The 20,352-nt window shown below is 42.5% G+C and overlaps 1 protein-coding gene across 7 annotated transcripts in view; it reads right to left on the bottom strand.

The window, feature by feature from the left end:
• Positions 1-20,072, bottom strand: part of VSNL1 (visinin like 1) — an 87,963-nt gene extending 67,891 nt beyond the window's left edge. Inside the window, exon 1 of one of the 7 annotated variants that reach the window (XM_066994961.1) lies at positions 19,909-20,072. The gene's annotated coding sequence lies outside the window, so the exon portion shown is untranslated. Of the gene's footprint in view, positions 1-19,258; positions 19,478-19,548; positions 19,734-19,908 lie in introns of those variants that run through there. The other 6 variants (XM_066994966.1, XM_066994963.1, XM_066994962.1 and 3 more) reach the window with 6 other exon arrangements.
• Positions 20,073-20,352: the final 280 nt, after the last annotated feature.

Below are 20,352 nucleotides of genomic sequence, written 5' to 3'. Positions count from 1 at the left end.
AGATAACGCAGGCACCCCGGCAAGCTGAGCAGGAGGGATGGATGCCCGGGCTGCCAGAAGGGCTCCGTCAGCATCTCGCAGAGGCAGCAGCCCCACGGGAGGGATGGGGCAGGCCTCGGCGTGCTTAACCGATGCTGCACGCTGTACAGCATTTGAGAGCATTTCTGTTAAAAAAATCAGGCTGTAAAGCTAAGTGAATTATGCAGCTTATAATTATGTTGGGTAAAGCTTAAACAACCCAAGGCAGCCAGCCGAGAAACGCTGTGGTTTGCAGGCATGAGGTGCAGTTGCAGGGAGGAAGGCAAGACCGCTGCATGCCTCCTCACATGCGGGCAAACGTGTGGGGTTTGTGCATCCATGTGTACTCCTCTGGCCACCCGAAACCACCGCGGGCTGGTCAGAGGAGAAAACACTCCCAGGGAGGATGACTGGTGGGCTGGAGGAGCAGAAGCAGCTGCGTTCATTGACAGAGCTGGTGCATGAGACACAGCACAATGCCTTTGGGTCCTAAAGGGCTGGGTGAAGGTAATCACCTATAAAGCGGGACGGGAGGAAGAACCACGGGAGAAGTCCATAGCCCTGCAGTAAGAAACAATTTTGATGTCCTACAGTAGAAAATAAGGATTCAAAGTAGCAGAGAGAAAGGTTTTAAATTTTATTTTCTATTCTATTTATTTTCTGTTTCCTTATTCTATATCCCTCCTTCTCTCCTCACCCCTAACAAAGCAGTGTCAAGTAAACTTACTTGTCTGTCACTTACATGCGGAGAAACAGAGACCCCTGCCTACCCTTTCCCTCACCTAAGTTTCTCTCCTCACCTAGGTTTCTCAGTTCAAGCAGAGGCTTGAACTGCTCTCCCCCCCAACAAAAGCAGAAACAAAGCTGACCCTCACTGCTGCCAGTTCGCCCCTACAAAAGGATAAAATAGAAATGGAAAAGGTAGTGGGGTCAGAGATGTCACCTCCATTAAAAAAAAAAAAAAAGAAAGAAAGAAAAAAAAAAGAAAAAGAAAAAAGCAGAACATCTAGAAAAAGGCTTTTTAAGGTTAAGAGGAACAACCAATTTTTTGTCTGCTCTGCTTGCCATATAGATTGGTTGCCAAAAAAAAAAAAAAAAAAAAGGAAAAAGCTCTTGACTCCAACAGGCATGGGAAAGCCCTGAGGAGCTGCAATCCTCCAAACAACCAAGCAATTGCTGTTTTGAAGTTTCCATCAAATTAGTTCCTGCCACCAAGGAAAGGCACTCGACACTCTCCTCATTCTTCGTTGATGTCATACTTCCACCCTGTTCCAGTATTGCTGCTCCAAACTTGTTTAGAAATGTTTTTTCTTCTTAACTTGAAAAGAGCTAGGTTGATTTATGACTCCCAGAACCTGGCCAGAATCCAGAAGGACATCAAACTGCCTGTCTGTACCATAGTCCGCTCCCTCAAGAAAACAAATGAAAATAGTTTCTATTATTAATGATGACAGTTAATAGCAAAAAATTGGTTACGATTTTCAAAACTTTTATGAGATAAGAGACAACAGAAAACCGAGAAATTGTTCTATTAATGCCACATAATTTGAAATGATTGCAAAGGAAACCAAGGAAACCTTTTCTCTAGCACAGTATCCACAAACCATGCACAGAATAGTGAATGTGGCAGGGAACTTGATTAATCCCCGTTGTTTCTACCTGGGTGGTAGCCATTAGAAGTTGGATATCTAATCTAAACTAGTCATCAAGGCTCCAGTGTGCAACAGAGAGAAACAAGCACCCAATTCACCAAGAGGTAATTCATCCCATGTTAGAAGTATATATACAAGATAAGTGGGATTAATTGCTTTCTGGGGATGCTTAGTCTCATTTGACTAGCAGGAATGGCCATGTGATTAGTTTACACTATACATCTAACTTTTAGACAACTAAAATGGCATGAAACAAAGTCCACCCCCGGAGCTCAGACTGCACTGACTCTCCCAGTTTGAGGCCAACTGCAGAGCCTATAACCGAATTTTGCTCCAATCCTCTAGGCACTGGCTAGTGAAATCCAGTGAAGAGGCATTGGATCTCTGCTGAAACCATGGGGATAAAATACCAGCTCAATATTAGAGCAGCCTCTGTGTAGGCTCTGCTCAAGAAATTGTCTTTCTGACAATATGGCCAATTACCCACCTGCCTCAAACAGCTCATTTTGGGGCCCAGATTTACTAACAAAAATCACACGAAAGCAAAGTCTGCTTTATGTCCTCTCCAATCTCAATCTAGAAGCCATTATCATACATTTATTTATTGATAAGCTTCTCTCAGATGGAAAATGGGGACTACATTCAATTATTTTTAAAGCTTAGTTTAGCTTTTTTCAAGTAATTTTAAAGCTATTTTGAATAGTTTTGACAGATTAGTATCACTGACTTTCTGATAGTTCCATGGGGAACAGCTTAGTACCCACTGCCTCTCTCTCATCCGTGGTACTTCATGTGTAGGAAAAACCACAAGCATTTATATATTATATTTCTAGAACTCTACAAACTCTTTATTTATGAATGTATCAATAAATGGTAATTTTAGAAAATAGCGCCTATATGGTGTTACATAAAGAATTATTTATAACATTCCCACTGCAGCTACAATGCTTAGTTTTAAGCAGCTGGAAATAGGCAGACATCCTATGAAGTCCTGCCTCTCCAAACACTACGGGTAATTTTGACATTTTAAGAGGATGAGTTACTAGGCATCTAAACACAGTGTATTTTAATTACCTAAGCTAAATGTACTGAAGCAAATCCAGTCATACCCAAGGGTCCTAGTTGAGGCACCATAACACTCTCTTTACTTCAGGTCTCCTGATATATTTCTCTAGATTTTTGCTTTTCTTAAAGAATTGTCTTCTGAAAATAGAAACGACATGCAATCACTGCTAACCTCAGCCTTAGTTAAGGTTCTTTCATTTGCTTTCAACTATGACATATGCTCACTTTGTCCTTGCTTTGCTCTCTAAAGCAGTTTATAAAACTTGAAAAAAGGACTGCTTTGTATTGTATGGAAAATAACTGTGCTGTAAGGAACAATACCAAGGCTGAAATGCCTAAAATTAGACCTGTAAGCTTTGCTTTCATTGGCAGCGATGTGTGTGCACAGCGATGCGTATTGTCCGGATCCTACATTCTCTCTCTTCTGTTCTTGTGAAATACATTACTTTCTGAAAAACACTGAAGTTTAAAATTAGCAAACCTCTCTGATTCAAGGGCTATACCGACCTTGGCGACGGGTTATTTTGATCACATTCACCTTTAGGCTTTAATACTAAATGAGAAGATCAGCTTATTTTCAAAAGCAGTAACAAAGAAGAAGCATTTGCATAACAAAAAGCTGAACAACTCTGCAATGGTGCCTGGAATAGTCCTGTCATTTCCAGGTTGCTTTTTTTTTTCTCCTCCTAAGAAAAATCAAACACAAATCTAAAAGTTGTGTTTTTCTATCCTGAAAGCAAGCTAGTGAGAAGACAGGCACTACAGAAAGCAGCTGGCACTGGGCAACATGGGACCAACAGGAACAATTTAGTCGTAACAGGTTAGCATCTACATTATACCCATTCTTTCCTCAGCTACATCAATTCAATTCCCACTGTATCCAACAGAGAGAATAAATAAGAGCAAATGTATCCAAAAGGTCAAACTTCATGGATTTTCAAATGAAGAAAGCCACACAGAGGCTCAAGAGAAACTGATGCTAGCTACTGCCTTAAAGATAACTCAAAGTGTTGTTAGCGTAGTGTTTATTTTGAGTGTCTCCTCCTGGAATTTCAGGATAAAATATGAGATTGGCAGTGAGCCTCAAGGGGGTACAGCCAGAGCAACCCAATTTCAACAGACTATCAAGCTGAACTGTTGGGAGTCGTTTCACGAGTTTATGGCTATCGCTCTCTCTGAAGCGCAGCGTTATTAATATTTGTAGAACACCAATATATAAATAGCAAGACCACCTCCACCACCTAGACAAAGGCAGCATGCACTTACGGAGCACATTTCAGATAAATAAATACCTGAGATTACATGACCAACAAGCGTTATACCCGAGTCAGGATATTACATACAGATGTAGGTAAAGCAACAGTTATTTATCCATCAAAAAACACCAGTGTGGGTCCCCAGGGCATCACTAGCACTGCAATAATGGCCTTAGGCACTGAATCAAGCAGTGACTTTCTGTCAGAAAAAGTGAATTTAATTCCAACTTTATTCACTAAGCAAGGAGCCAAATAGGCTTTTTTTTGGAGTTAGGACCAGTGGAAGTCTAGACAAAGCTAGTCCTGAACTGCATTCAGTGTTTCCCACTGGAAAATCTGTGGCCATAAAAAGTAATGTTTTCAAAGTCAAACAAAGAGCAGCCTGAGAACACTATTTATTTCATCACATTGATTTTGTCAGTATTTCCTAATGTTTCCTACACCCTGGAAACTGCGTAGGCTGTCCTTCAAGCTCCACGTACCCAAGCAGTGAGCTCCACGGGTCACACGGTGGCATTTCACACAACGTTCGGCTTTTGGAAAAAGATTTCAGGCTGGTTGCGTCATTGAGACAAAAAGAAGATATTAACCACCAACCACCTCAGGAACAGGCTGTTACAACATGAAAACCCTGAGAAAGGTAAATACACCTTTCTCAGGCCCAGGAAGGTTTGTCCTAGTTCCAGCCTCAGGATGAGGTAATTTCTTCCTGGGACAGCCTTTCATTTGTGACTGATTAAGCCAGGTAATTACCTCCTGGATTTTGTGGGTAGGAACGCTGTGTGCAAGAAGTCCATTTACGAAGCCATGGTTTCACTCTCACGCTTAGCTCCCTATTCTTCCATACAGAGAGCTCTCCTGAGCTCTCACTGCTTTGATAACTGCAGTCTTTCAAGTTCCTGTAATTCTTTCAAATTCTTCTAATGACTCAATCACTATGGGCATGCCCACACCTGAATATTAGTTCAGACTAAAATAGGTAGCGGATGTCAACTACAAAAGCTATTCTGGAGAAATTCAAGGTAATAACACTCACATCCCTTTCTTGTTTTTCAGAAAAGCATCTTGTTAACATAGCCATTTTTCCAGAGAACAACAATTTTCTGGACTAAGAGTATCTATACATAGAATTACTTCTGAATAGCTTTTCACAACGAACATCAGAAGCAGGAGAGCTCCTCTTTGCTATTTGCTTTGTTACAGAAACATGACCTCTTATTTTACATAGGAGGCATAACATCCATGGATCTATAAATTTACAGAAATTTTATTTTATTTGTTACTAATTTTAATAGATAATCAAGATCAGAATTGGTTCTACTAAGGGGTTTTATCAGGAGTGTATTGGAAGGAGAATAACAGCATAAAAATACTCAAAAATTCTAAAGATTCTGTGTTGAGCTGTATAATATTTTAAAAAAGATTTAAATTAAATTAAATTAAACCTGTTTAAAAAAGATTCCCCACAGATCCCCACACAAGCACCACACAACTGGTGTTGAAGACTTTATAAACTTTATATAGACTTTATATAGTATTATACTGCATAGTTTGTGGACAGAGGGAGTAGGTAGAGGGCAGCTTTGCAAATTTCTTCATGAATGACATAGAGAAAAGTGGAAAAGCCAGGCTCTTCTGCAGCCAACTGACAGGGCAGAGGAAATGGCATGGTATCCTGTGTCTGTGTGAAACAGCCGAAACTTTTCTACAAAGCTTCACACAGACCTTTGGGAAACAGGAGGTTAAACTTGTGACCTGGGCACAGCTGATGAGGGATATGTATTTCTTAGGAAAAACTGGGTTGTCATGTCAGCAGTCTGTGGTGTCTCGAGGTCTTGGTTCACTCTGAGTGTCAGCAGGGTAGTCCCCAGGTGCCTTTACACCATGGGCACTGAGGTGAGCTGTGCAGCAGGCCGTGCCCATGCTGCCTGCAGGTGTAGGACCCCCATAGCAAGCTCCATGCTGGAGTCCATGCCAACCAAGGAAGGATTTACTTCCCACCACAGCATTCTGCACACAAGCTAATATATATGCAGTACAGACACTCAGGAGATTATACACTCTGAGAAAAATTTAGACAGGTCGAGTAAGCTCCATGCTAGTGAATATATTTCAAACATAATCTTCTTTCTGAACCACTATTTCATCTGCTTGCTGCAGATGAAAGGGCTGCCTGGTGCTTTCCACTGGTGCTTTCCACCAGGCATATTCTGTTTTTCCTCTACTCGAGGCTTGATTTTATTTTGGACAAGTGGAAGGGAGATTTGGGGAAAACCTTGCAGGAATGACACAGTGCAGGGAGCTGCCTTGCTGGTTGTCGATGCTTGCTGCCCAGAGGAGAAGCAGGATGGACACCGTTTCCTCCCTGCTCGTTCATCTGCCCCCTGGGAACAAGCTCGACTGCAGGGACACATTAGTGCACATGTTGAAGTGTCTTAGGCAGAAAAATAAGCAAAGAATCAAGTGACTGAGCCCCTTCAGCTAGCCATGGGATGTTCCAGCAAAAGCAAAGACCCACCACAGCTAAAACATGCCTTTAAAAACCTTATTTAGAGCTCTAAAAAGTCCTGTTGAATGGCCTGGAGCTACAGAATAAAACTGGCAAGCTCTTTTGCTGAAGAACAACCAGACTGTGGAGTTCCAGTTTCAGAACACACAACTAAGCTGAAAAGTTTGTTGTACGAGCTCCAGATTCTTTGTATGCGAAAAAAAATTAGATAACCAACTCTTACACATGACGGATTTTCATCTCTCTTCTTCCATAATGTGGAGCTGGCTGACAGCACTTAATAACAACTTAATGGAGTCTCATGGAGTTGAATTGGCTTATAGCCAGTGAGATTGGTGCTCAAATGACTTCACTTTCCAACATTTTGCCATAATAATAAGAGATGGGCAGTAATGATCACCAACGCGGCTGGCCAAAGAAATAGAGATTTTTCAAAGGAGTAACAAGGAACACACAACTTCTGGGCCCTTCCACATAAAAACATGGACCTTTCATTTTCTTCTGCTCTAATATTTAAAAAAATATATTTTTACCTGGTCTCAGTCTTGACAGTGTCACACCCATTCCCCTCAGAAACAAGCAAGCACAGATAATAGCTTTTTCTGCCAACTCTTATTGTAGTGACAAATCTCAGGCACAACCCACAGATTAGCAGGATGTAACTGGTTATGCAGGTTTATTGTACTCTTCTGAGAAATTTTTGTGTTCCAGTTTATTCACCAAACCGATCTCTAGGTAATGCCTCACATATCGAAGAAGAAAAGCCACAAAGCCTGCCTAAAGAGGAATTCAGGTATAAGTTACAGAAGACGTCTACTGTTTTATAGTCTTCCATAAAGCACACAACTGAGAGGAGGTCAGTGGCTGGCTTCTTTATAAAGCTAAATGTTCAAATCCATATGAGAAACTGATCTGGGACCTCATTTTTTCACAGTACAACCATGTGTGCATGAGCAACTTTCACATATGTAGTGGAGTGCTGATAACTGCATTTTATTATGCAAAAAATGAAGAAGAAAAAATGTGTCAAGGACTACGGCTAAACTGATAATTAAAACTGATACAATAATTGTATGTAAATGTAATAAAGTGATGTAATTAATCCAATGTAATTAAAACTCAGAGATAAGAGAGACATGCATCTCCTCTATCTACTTTAAGAGCCCAATCTTTGCTCTCTAATCCATGTCCTCCACAGCTCTAGCCCAAGTGGATCATTATTATCACGCCACCACCCGACAGATCTCAGCAGCAAAAGCACAGGAACCTAGGAAAAAATGTAAATACCTGCTGATTTCCACTTATACATTAGACTAGTGGTAGCCTAGTAATTATTTTATACCTTAAGTTCAAATTAACACTTTTAGTTCATTATTGTTTTTAGTTCATTACTGCTTTCATTATTTCATGATACACTCAGGCACTTCAGAAACTACTTGCTTCTGTAAGAGTTTATAAGGGTAGCCAATATTTCTGAACCATCCTGTCTAGCTTCACGATGAGCACATCAGAGAGCCAAGAGGAAAGGCAAGTCTCAGGGGCAGGTCACAGGCAGACAACAGCTCTGTATTTGTCCCATTACTTCATGGAAGGATAATTACATAGGGATTTTAATCTGACATAACTCACTTCTGCTGCCAAAAAGGGTTATATCCTCCAAAGAAAATCTCTGCCTTTTTGGAAACAACTCCTTGCCCAATGTCTTGAGTATACCAAGGATTTGCATGGCAGGACAGGCCAGTGCAACAACAAAAGTGCAATGGGACCCTGCTGTCATCCAAATTTCCATGTCCACATTCTCATTCTTTTTAAACGCCAAACCTGCCACCAGAAGCTCTTGTATGAGTTGTCTCACTGACAGATGCAGAAGACAGTCATCAGTATGGGAGCTATACCTGAATTGCAAGGGCAACCCTTTTGAGGAAGGGATTGGCCTTTACTATGTCCAGGAAAAACTCTTGTAGATTCAGCAGATGATTTATACAAATGCCAAACATTTTTCACTGTGACATGTGACAACTAGAAATAGGGGTTTTGAGCAATTTTTTTCCCACCACTTTCAAATTAGTAGCGCAAACTGAGTTCCTCCCACGAGAGGAACTGCATTATAGCACCGTAATCAAGCAGATAGGTAAAACACAGTCTACAATTTGCTATGATATTCAGGGTCCTGGATACCATCCTCTGCTCTGCCATTATTTTGCTAAAAGCTCTGGGACAAGTCACATTTCTGCCTCCTGCTTCATCATATATGATGTGTATGAAATCATGGCAAATTCTATAAATCTGCCAATACTGTAGGTGTCTTATCCCATTCAAAACTGACATAAGTGATGAAAAACTACATGGCACATAAAAACAAATGCAAAACAATGAGCAACTTGTCATTTAAATTCTTCAAAATCAGAGCCCCAAACTAACAGCTTTTTACTGTGGAAAAGCAGGATTTTGAAAAGCAGCAGTTCAGTCATGAGACCAATGAATCATATGATGAGAGAACTTAAAAAGTCTTATGCAAACGCTTCACATTTTATTTTTCAATCCGTCTCCCTGCTTAGTTTCATGTCCCAAATGCCTCTAGATGAGCAAGATCTCCCCTACACCCACACACAACTCATCGCCAGAGGGAGCATGCATTGGGGGATCTCCTCCGGTCATTTTTAGGACTTGTACGCGACTTAAAACCAGCTCAGTTCCACTTCTTCCCCAACAGCAACATCTAGCACCCGTATCATACATGTAAACAAAGTTATCTCAGTGCAGCAGGCAAACTACTGGTGTCTCAGTAAGGCATCCTCTAAGCACCCAGCTCAGTGAATGCTTTTGCTCTAGTACAGCTCTGATATACCTTGGCTATCATTACATATGAAGAAGAAGTTCAGAAAAAAAGTGATTCAAATTCATATTTTCTCAACGTAGTTTTCTCACAGCACCTAAAAAGTCATGAAAAGTGCTCGAACTGTTGTAACTTTCCTTTTCAAATTAATCACCTCTTTTGCAAAAGGCTCTCTACTCTTCAGTCTTTCAGTCTTTCCTGGACACTGACACCTCTACACTCTGTTATCTTCAAATGCTACCCAATTCCCTTTCCTAAATATCTGTGCTCACTTACCCACTCCTTATTGATTCATGTAAAACTTCATATCCCTTGCACTGAAATCCTCACAGATCCAATCCTGCCTACATCTCCGACATGATTCAGAATCACACCTTCTCTTTTTCCCCAAGTTTCATCTCTTTTAGGCTACCAGCTTGCTGAACACTTACACCTACATTTGTAGTCAACTCGAAGTTTAAACCAACAGATTTTCCCATGAATTGCGATCTAGTCTCCTGCAGAAGCGTTTTGGTGGTTCAGGCTATACTTTGCACTATTCACATCTATTCCTTGATCCATTTTTTTTTCCCAGTAGGGATCTCACAGAGCAGGTCACAGAATGACTCCATATATTTGTGTGGTGTTGGACTTTGGTCCAGCTCGTTCAAGAAGGGATTGATTCATAAATGAAATTTTCAATTCACTTTCAACTCTCTGAGAATGTTTAATAATGAAGAAACATCAAGCCATCCTTCCATTTCTCCTAAATATTTCCTGATAGCCCTGCTTGTCTCCTGATGCCAGGTGCTAAAGCCACTGCCCACCGATGCCATACATCTCCTTTCACTGTACAGCCTCATCTAAGTTGCTTCTATTCTAGTCTGAATTTTTATACCATGGCCAGTTACCATAGCACTGTTCACACATGGTGATTTTGTCCCTATAACTTGTGTGAATTTGATCCCTTATTTCTTGTTTTATTCTGCTAGACTCAGTACTTATAAAACAATACTTCATCATTCCAGTGTCCAGAGTGTTACCACTCACTTTGATTATTCAGAACAAGGGAAAACCTCATCATTTCTGCAAGCTTCCTGAAAGCATTTTAATTGGGAAACAAAAGTACAGGACTGAAACAGATACTAGCTGCTGCGTACGTCTTCCTAGAATCAGGAATCTCATAAATTACTATTCTGAGTAAAAGGAAAAATAAATGCAGAGTTGCAGAAACACTGAATACGTTAGTTATCTTGCATAGTTTCAGGCACTGAAGCCCTTCTGAATATATCGATGCCTACAACGATGAACTGTTGGGTTTACTGGGCAGCACGAAGAATTACAATCTCCAGATACTGCTGTGATGTATAATCCCAAATAAACTCACATGTTCCATTAACTATATCACATATCTGGAGATTAGTTGACATTGATATATTGCAATTGATCATCACTAACACATTCCTGTTGGCAACAGGGAGCTGCATACTGCTGAAATGGGTCGCATGTATACTATGACCCCGAACACCTTGCAACATATAGGGAAGAACTGGAATTTACAAAATATCTTACTCTCTTTTCTTCAGCCCAATAAGAAATATAAGACACCTACTAAAACTCAAACTACAGTTAAATGTATTTATTTTTCACATATTTGAAGCAGATGAAGTTACAGGATTTTTAATTAGCTTTAAATTGACTTTTTCACCAACATTAAAACAACAATAGAAAACAATGATAGGATTGCCTGATAATGAAATACAAATTATTCTTTTATGTTTCCTGCAGATTTCTCATGCAATGATTCAGAAACTTGTTGTTTCTCAGTTATAGTTGAATATCATGAAAAAAACCTACATTCAGTGAAAAATATTTGAAGGAGGTACTAAAGCAATGCATCACATATGTAATAGCAATTAACTAGCAAACTGTTCTCTTGCTCACTCTTGTCTAAAGCAAACAAACTGCTGTGCAACTGAAGAACTTGCATTAATGGATTTTGCTAAGCCAATTAACAAACATAGATGATACAGCATTAACTGGTAACATACATACTGATCATTGATAACAAGACATAGAAATAAAGTGAGAGAATGTATTATGCTAAATTATTACATTTTCAGCCTCCTACATCACATCTTCCTACCCTGCCACTACACAAGCCAGAAAACAAAACAAAACAATAAAAAATAATACATAAGCTCTGATCCCACTATGCAGATTTACCAGGAGCGACACATGGGACCCTGCACTAAAATACAGAGAGTTATGGCATTGGCGACTGATTCACCAGACAAGGCAGACAGGAGGAACACAGCTGTATTCAACATCTGCTCACACTGTACTGTGCCTTCATACTGACTTCTTTATGAAAATACCAGTCTAGAGGTATGTGGATACAAACCCAGCTGCGTGGAATGTGTTCTAGGGTATGTCTGCATTGCAGCCCCTGCAGCTGGAGCAGCTTTGAACCTGCTGGCTTTGGCACTGGGGCCAAAGCAGAAGGCAGTGTAGGCTGCAAAACCTATTCAAGGGCAGGACGAAGACCCGAGCACATAAGCCATGCTAAGCACTGTACTGCTGTGTCCGGCTTGCTGCAGGTACATCTAATGCTCGGTTTAGGGCTGGTTTGAGTATGTCAGCATATTTCATTCACAACCTAGAGACTGCATAATAAATGTGCCTCAATTAGTCTTGCAGGAGATGGACTCAGGTGCTGCTATCAGATGTGGACTGGTTCAGAATCACTCCATGAAACCCCTGAATATGCATCTTACCTTTCTGCACAGGTTGCAGTTAATACATCTCCTATATGTTGTTAAAATTTTAATGTAAATATTTAATGTTAGAGCATTTTAAATATACACACAGCTGCACTTCCGAGAACTTATACAAAGGCCAGATCATTGTTTTATAAAGCTCACAGTTAAAAAAATAAAAATAAAATAAAAATAAAAACTCAGTTAAGATGCGTGAAGATGGAGGAGACGCGCACCGTGGTGCAGCACGCACTGCCAGGTGTCCCCAAGCACAGGGAGCCTCTCGGAAAGCAGGGGGCTGTTGGAGCAGAATTACAGAGGCGAGGAAGCAAGGCCAGAGAGAGGAAAAAGGGATCAGGGAAAAGCTGAAGGATGAGATAAGACAGGAGGCAGTGAGCTCCTGCTGACACTTCAGGATTACACTCTCACATAACAGAGTGGGAAGCCCAGATGAGTTATGTTCACCTTTTAACCATGTAGAAACTAGTATTTCTTATTGACCTGTGTTGCAGTAGCACCTATTTGTGGTAGGTACCTGAGAAAAATACAAAGAATCATAACCCTTTCCAATCCTCCTATTTCCCCAGGTGAGAATCAAAACAAATAAAAAATAGACATTGAACTAAATAGTTAAGCACTTGCCTAACATGTACCATAGCGAGAGACAGATCTTGCAAATGAAACTTCTGAATAAAGGATGATAAAGGCTACTTTGTGATCAACTTACCATACCTGAGGAGGAAAATGGAGCCTTGGCAGTTACTTCTCTTAAACTCTCTGTCATTTCAGTCATACAGCTGTGTCTGTATGTTGTGACAGGAGAAGGCAGGCATATCTTACATACTTATTCAGGAAGAACAGTTTACAACTCTTTGACCCTCCTCATTTAAGGAGGCATAATATAGAAGTTTTAACAGCATAAAACATGCCATCTTCTGATTTCAAAGGCAAAAATACACTAACCTTCTTCATGTTCTCATGCCAGCAGGAGCACAGTGCCAAGCATCCTTTGCCCTTACAATGTGATTAATGTGATCAGATCCAAGACTACTAACACATCTAACTCAGAGAGATGCCAGAAAAAAAAAAAAAAAAGAGGTGAAAAATGCAGGTCAAAATTAGTCGGAGTGTATTTGAAGATACAGTCCTTTTGTATAAATCAGTCAGGTCTGCAGAAATCAGCAGTATGATCCAATGTTTTACTTATCAAACAAAAATTCCTTTGCAGGCTATCGTACTTTCAAATTGAAAGCCTTTTATTCATTTCAATATAGGTATTCCAAGATCACTCCTGAATGTCTGTACTCATTTGTACCGTTTGAAGAAAATGTACATTTAAAATGAAAAATGACCGCTTTGAAAAAGTACGGTATATGTTCTGTTGCAATGAAAGAACACCAGCTATGGTGATATTAATTGGGTATGTGCTGGGTATTAGCGGCAGCGACACAAATGATTTTTTGCAGCGTTATCTATTACATAAGCAGATTTTATTTTCAGTGCCAATGCCTTGTAAAAATGTTCTTTTTTTAACTTAAAAAAAAATCTCTGTATGCCAAATTCTTTTAAAAAGCAAAAGCATTTTTAATTCAAACTGCTAATATTCCCAATTTCATTCTCCAAGAGTCTTCAGTTACTTTATATTTCTAAATATAGCTGATAAGAGTACGCAGAAATATGCTGTATTCTACCAGCTTTTATAAACAAGATGTTCTAATTTTAGATGACTCCATTCTGAATAAAGTCTAATTAAATACACAGATATTCTGAAATGTAGTCCGCCAAAAGGACATTATTCAGCTCTCCTCACTGCCATTTAATTCCATTTCATAGTGAATGATTTAATATCTACTTTTGAATAAAAATGTTTTCTACTAAGTGGAACACTAATCTTTTATTAAAAAAAATCAACAACAAAAAACACAAAAAAAAGAACACAAACATTTTCAGTAACATACTGCCTTTGTGGAATTATTTTTAGATACTAAAATCAAGCCATGGATAGTTTACATACACCTGGCTCAACAGCTGACCTATTTAAGATTGATATTTCAACTGCTTCAGGGACTGATTGGCTCAAGAACTGGTAACCAAGTCCAGAAGCAAGGTGCAAGGTGTACGTTTTTAACACCAAGAATAATTAACTACTAGAAAATCTTAGGGAGAACTGTGATAATTTTCCATTATCTGCGGTCTTTAAATCAAGACTGATTTTCTCCCCCCAAAATAAGAATGTGGTTCATGGACTGTTGTGGACAGTTGGTTAAAAGTTTCAATACCCCTGGTAGACTTAAACACTCGTGAATCTGAAACCCTTCATCCCTCTGAACTTCACATTTAGTTACAAGTCTAAATTAATTAAAGCAATTTTCATCAAATGGTTTAGAGTTTTATATTTATTAGTCTAAAAGCTCTTTAAATTACCATCACAGCTTGTTTTCTTCCTGAGTATACATTTTGAGTTGTACAGTGCTGACAGTATATTCTTCATCGAAGTCTGAACAAGCAAAGTAACCACATTGATTGATATTATATTGGTTGATTCAACTCTTCAGGAGTTAAACAAAATTCCGCTATTAAGCCTATGGAAATACTTTGGTAGGACTGGAAAAAGAGCCAATACACCACTTGGAAGTGTTACCATCATGAATCTCACTCAGTTTGTAGGTGTTTACATCAATGAACTTTGAGAAGGTCTGTTAGCAGACAAGAAATTCTTTCTGATATTTCGTAAGCTATACAGTGGAGCTGCACAAAACCAACGACGTTGTTATGAAACCATCAACTATTTAAAATTAAATCAGCTATAAGTCAAGTGATTAAAAGTCACTCTCATTAAAAAGTTTATTGTCTCATATACTTTAGTCTACAAGCTGTAAAAATCACCATTACAGCTTGTGGGTTCTTTTTTCCCCTCATTTTGGATTGATTGTGTAGATATTCCTAAATGGCTCTGTGCTCTGTCATTATAAAGTGGTGGTTTTATTTTTTTGTTTGTTTGTTTCTTAATTCTTTATTTTTCTCATGGGAAAATATTTTAATTATTTTAAAACATCCACTTGATTACCTCAAGTTATCAACTCTCGTGACTACAGAAATCACAGACTTTTGACAAAACCAGGAACATAGCAAACTCTTTCTCTTTCAAAACACTAGAACTGTGGAAACTATAATATGGTCTGTTAAATTTGTACAGTCTGGGACCTAAATGGGGTTCATTCCAGGCAGAAAATCTTCAATAAGATCCATCACACCTCCTCCTTTGTCCTCGATATTGGAGTTTCAGAATACATCATTCTCAGGTCAACAAACAATACATTATCATCTCACTCTCAATAAACATTGTTTATTTCAATTAATTGTGGTTTTATGAGATATTTTAGAAAATATATTCTGCTCTTTACTCTCCTCGGGGGAATAACCACGAACAAAAACAGCTTGACATCTCTTCCTTCTCCTTCAACTGTCTCCTTGAAACTACTTAGCTTTTACAACTTTCAGCTACGATACCATCTCTAATAATCTGACTTAATTTCCTACATGCATATTATTGTCCTCTGAGTCATATTCATATTTAAATGTAGAAAAGCTCCTGAAAGAAGAGACCCCGTAGATAATGTCCACAGAAGTTTAAAACACAAATTAAAAAAGTACGTATGTATCCTTAGCAACTTAAGTCACAACTTAAAAAGCAATGTGGATTTGAAGCCCTACCTGGAGATTTTGGTTTCCACTAACAAGTATCCTTTTCATCAAATGTTTCATTATCTTTGAAATGGATTATGGCTATTCCTCTCAAAGCAACGGTATAAAATTCAAAGGATAAGATGCTTCTGATGAATAAAGATGGGAGCTGGAGGTGAGAAAGCGCCTCACTGCGCTGGGAGCCTATCCGGATCCTGACATCCTACAGCACTACACGTGCTCACAGCCTTCCCTGCTCGTGCTGTGCTCTTGTACCAGGCAGCGCTCTTAGCGATGCCACGTAGAGAAGCGATGGAGTAAGTCACGATCTTTCCCGTGGATTAAGGGAAATAAGCAGTGAAGAACATAATTGGCAGGGAAAAGGGATCCTAAGATGCAATCAAGGCACACAAAGGTCAGAGAAGAAACAAAAATACACTCCAAAGGAAAAAAGAAAAAGGCAAAGGATTTATGAGATGGCAGGAGGCATGCAGATGGGGGTAATGTGGACCCACAAGAAAATGGGGACAGTTTAAACAATCTGCCTCATTATGATGAAGTCTGAGACAAACTTAGGCAAGAGAAATAATGCAGGAAGACCACATTTGCTCGTCTTTATGAGTGTAACACAAAATTAAAAGAAAGGGCAGAATCCATAGGCAATCAAAACCACTCTGAAACAAGCTTCCCTTTAGACAACTGTTAAAAACAAAGGGCATTTAGCCCCAACCCACACTGGAAAAAACATGCATTAAAAAAGGAAGGGACAAAGACCATCACAGAAAATGTTACATCACAGATAAGGAACGCAGTTTCTCATGGTAAGTGCTATGTCTTTCTAAGTACTTTAAAAACAAATTTACCTATCATATTTTAAACCCTCTAACTAATTCCAACTAGTGTACACTGCTGTTTAATTCACACTCAGAGGATGAGCCAGCATTATTTGCCCCAGCGACACAAACTTCTGGAAATCCAGGGGAATCTGCAGAATTTGCAGAACTGAATCCCTAAATGAGTGCGAGGCACAGATGCAATTAAAAAAAAAAAAAAAAAAAAGAAAAGAAATCCGAAAACATAGGAATGCACAGTGCAGCCAGACAAAATTAGAATTCCAAAACTGAAAAACAAAACCAGAACAGCTTGACAAGTAAACAATTTCAGAAGCTCCATAACAAAGTTCGCTACGTCCATGTGCCTGCTGAAAGGAATCTACACTCTGAGATTCAGATCCTGCTTGCAGCTGAATGAAGAGTGGAGACAGAAAAGTCCAGAGGGCTACAGCACCCCAACAGACCGATGAGAGGAGAAGGAAGGGCGACACGGGAGCGCAGTACGGCAGGTACCAGAGAGGTGCTGGAGGGCTGGTGAGGAGACCTGGCACAGCCCAGAGCGCTGCAGGCAGCGGGATGCTTCTCTGAGCAGCACCAAAGCCGGCTTTGCTGCACCATCGCCACCCTACACGGTCAGTGGGATTTCCACAAGCAGAAGCGCCATCCTTCTGTTCTGCCCTGTCCTACCCTACCCTATCCCAGCCCACAGTGAGGCTTTGCTTTACCCTTCTGTCCAGATTTTAGCTCAGGTTGGTGCCACAGTGTTGTAACAACGGTGGTTCTTCTGGTGTGTTACTGGGAGTGTACACGGGGAACTATGAAATGCAATGGAAAGCATCGGGGACAGCTCTGGCATCCTGCAGTTGGGTGGTTACGTAAAGTTGTGACCGTCTGAGACAGGTGTTGCTCAACAACACAGCTGATGTGGTGTCAATAGTTCAATGTTCCACAACGTGAGACACTTCTAAAAATCAGGGAAAATTCACTGGTGTAATTTTTTTGTACCATGTGTTTGTACGGGGCCAGAAGATGGAGCAGCCCACAAACCTGACTAAGTACTGCGGTTCTGTGCCACAAAAGTTTGTGATTCAGTTCCTTTCGAGCCCATCAGGACAAGAATTCAGTCCTTAATTCAAAAGCAGGAATAATACACGATGAAGATTAAGAACGTGTTTCCTTATTTTTTCTTGACAGCAGCATTAGCCCAGACCACTATACATGCTTTGTTTGAGTGGAGAGGCAAAATGTAATTAAAGTTTTAATTAAAATTGATCGCAATCCGCAAAACTGAAATGGATAGTGCTGTTTAACATTGTACTGGAAAACTTTTCAAGTAAATGGATGTTGTTAAATGAGCTGCATTCTTAAAGAAAAGAAAAAAAAAGCATTTTGTTAGGAAAAAGAGTCGTAGTGAAATCTAATAAATTTGAAAGCGTGCCATAGAAACAAACTACTAATAAGCATGTACTCTGAAAAGAGGCAGTGAATATGCATTTTACAAAGACTGAGCTTCCTCACACACTCATTTTCCTCTGAATGTGAGGATTCTGCTCCTCAGCAAATCCCAGTTAATAGATACGTGCATCTTTCTCTTCTTCGGAAAGAGGTGGCGAGATCTCCGAGCGCTCAACTTTCCGATATACAAAGGAAGAAAACGCCTATCGACAGAAACGCTCGCTATAAAATATCGCTAAAAATATTTTGCCAGCGGAATCGTTGGGAAAAGTAGTAGTATCTCTTAAACGCATCTGCTCCGTTAACACCTTCAGCGCCAGAACACGGCGTTTATCCCTACATTCGCCCCTTTCGCTAACTGCCCAGGGCTCTGGCGTGCGAGTAACCACATCTCAATCCCGATGAAAAGGGGAGGTTTTCTAATTCCCCTGGCCTTTGGGTGCATTCTCTCCACTTACCCTGGCCGTGAAGCCAGGCGGTGCAGTTAGGTGCACCCCGAGATGTCCGGGTCCCCGGGCGGTGCCGCAGCTGCGGGCACCCCCAGGGCTCCGCGACCACTGCGGGGCCAGGCTCGGGCTCCCTCTTTTTCACCCAAAAAAGCGGGGAGCCCCATCCCAGCTCTGTAAAGCCCCCAAGCAGGCTCATCTTAGGGTGGGGAGGAAGGCGGGGGGGGGGGGGGGGTCTGCAGTTACATAAGATCTCGTCGCCCCCCCCCCCCCAGATAATAATAATAATAATAAATCCTTGTGGTTTCTCCCCACACTGGGGGGGTGGAGGAGCCAACCTCAGGCTAGAGCAAAGGAAGAGGGGGGGGAGGAAATGGGGAAGGGGGGGACAGCCCGATAAAGTAAAGGCTGATGGGGTTGGGGATGAGGAAGGGGGGACACCCTGCAGGTGGCGGCATGCATGGAAGGGGGGGGGGGGGATTGAGGGGGAAACAGGGGAGGGGGCTTCCAGCAGCTCCCCCCTCACCGGAGCCGGACCAGCGGGGCTCCGCACCGCACCCAGCACAGCGCCCACGACCCGGCTTTACGGAGAAATTAAAAAAAAAAAAAGTCCCCATCCCCGCTCCTCGGGGGGGCGCGCAAAGTTGCGCCCCCCCCCCCCCCCCCCCCCCCCCCCGAAGCCCCCCGCGCATCCCGAGCAGCGGGGGCAGCGCCGCAATCGCCTCCTTCCCCCCCATCCCTCCCCTTCCCCTCCCGCGCTGCTCACGCTGTGCCTCAACCTGCTCCTGCCGCTCCTTTGTTTTGCTCTCCGGAGGCGAAGCGCTCTCGCCTCGCGTCTCCCCGTCCCTCCGCCTCCTTCTCACGCCTGCGGGGGGGAGCGGAGCGGGGCCGCGCAGCGCCTCTCGCCTCCTCCTCCCACCTCCGGCTTCCCCTCCTGCCCCGGCCGGCCGCGGGGCAGCCCCCGCTCGGGGACGCGCCCGTCCTGCTAGAGAACAACTCAGCTAAAAAAAAAAAAAATAAATAAAAAATAATTTAAAAAAAATGAAAGGTTCTTACGGGCACCGCAAGGATGGGGCGCGCTCCTGCCTGCCCGCCGCTTTGGGATGACCTTGCGAGGGCTGCTCTCGCCCCGCGCGGGTTTTTGGGTTTGTTTCCTACTGGAAGCCCCAAACCCCAGCGACCTTTTCGCTCTTTTTCACCCCCCCCCAAAAAAAAAACCCGCCCAACACTTCCACTGTCACCGAGCCGCTTCCAAGCGCGAACGAGCCACGGAGCGCGCTCCCCCTCCACCCGCCCGCCGCTCCCCTCCGCCTCGCCAATGCGCGCCGCCGCGGAGCAACTTTCCCGGCGGGGACGAGCGCGGAGCCGCGAACGCGCTTCCCGCTCCCCTCCTTCCCCAGAGGGGGGGGCACTTACAGAGCGTGCGGTGAGGAAGAGGAGGAGGATGAAGGGAAAGCAAGGCGCTGGGGCCGGAGGGACGGCGGCTCAAGCTGCGCGCCCGCCGCTCAGCGCCGCAGCTCAGTGCGCGCCCCCGCGCCGCCGCCCGCCCCGCACTGCAGAGCGCCGCGCGCGCGCGCCCCCGCCGCCAGCCCCGCGCACGCGCCGCCCGCCCGCCGCGAGCATGCGCGCGGCCGCCGCCCGCCGAGGGCGTGAGGGAGGGGAGGGGAAGGGGTGGGTGAGGAGCGCGCCCGGGGCTGAGGCGTCGTGTTGGGGGGGGAAGGTGGAGGCACCGGGAAACCTCTGAGGGGAGAGCGGGGTTCAGGTTGGACTTAGGGGAGTCCCCACGTCTCGGGCACAGTGTGGGGCTTCCCTCAGGCGAGGTGGGGCAGTGTCCAGGGACACCCCGGTCTTTGCTTATCT

Source organism: Anser cygnoides, chromosome 3, assembly GCF_040182565.1.
Source record: "Anser cygnoides isolate HZ-2024a breed goose chromosome 3, Taihu_goose_T2T_genome, whole genome shotgun sequence".
Lineage (NCBI taxonomy): Eukaryota > Metazoa > Chordata > Aves > Anseriformes > Anatidae > Anser > Anser cygnoides.
The sequence above is the reverse complement of the archived record's forward strand: the minus strand, read 5'-3'. Positions and strand labels throughout refer to the sequence as shown.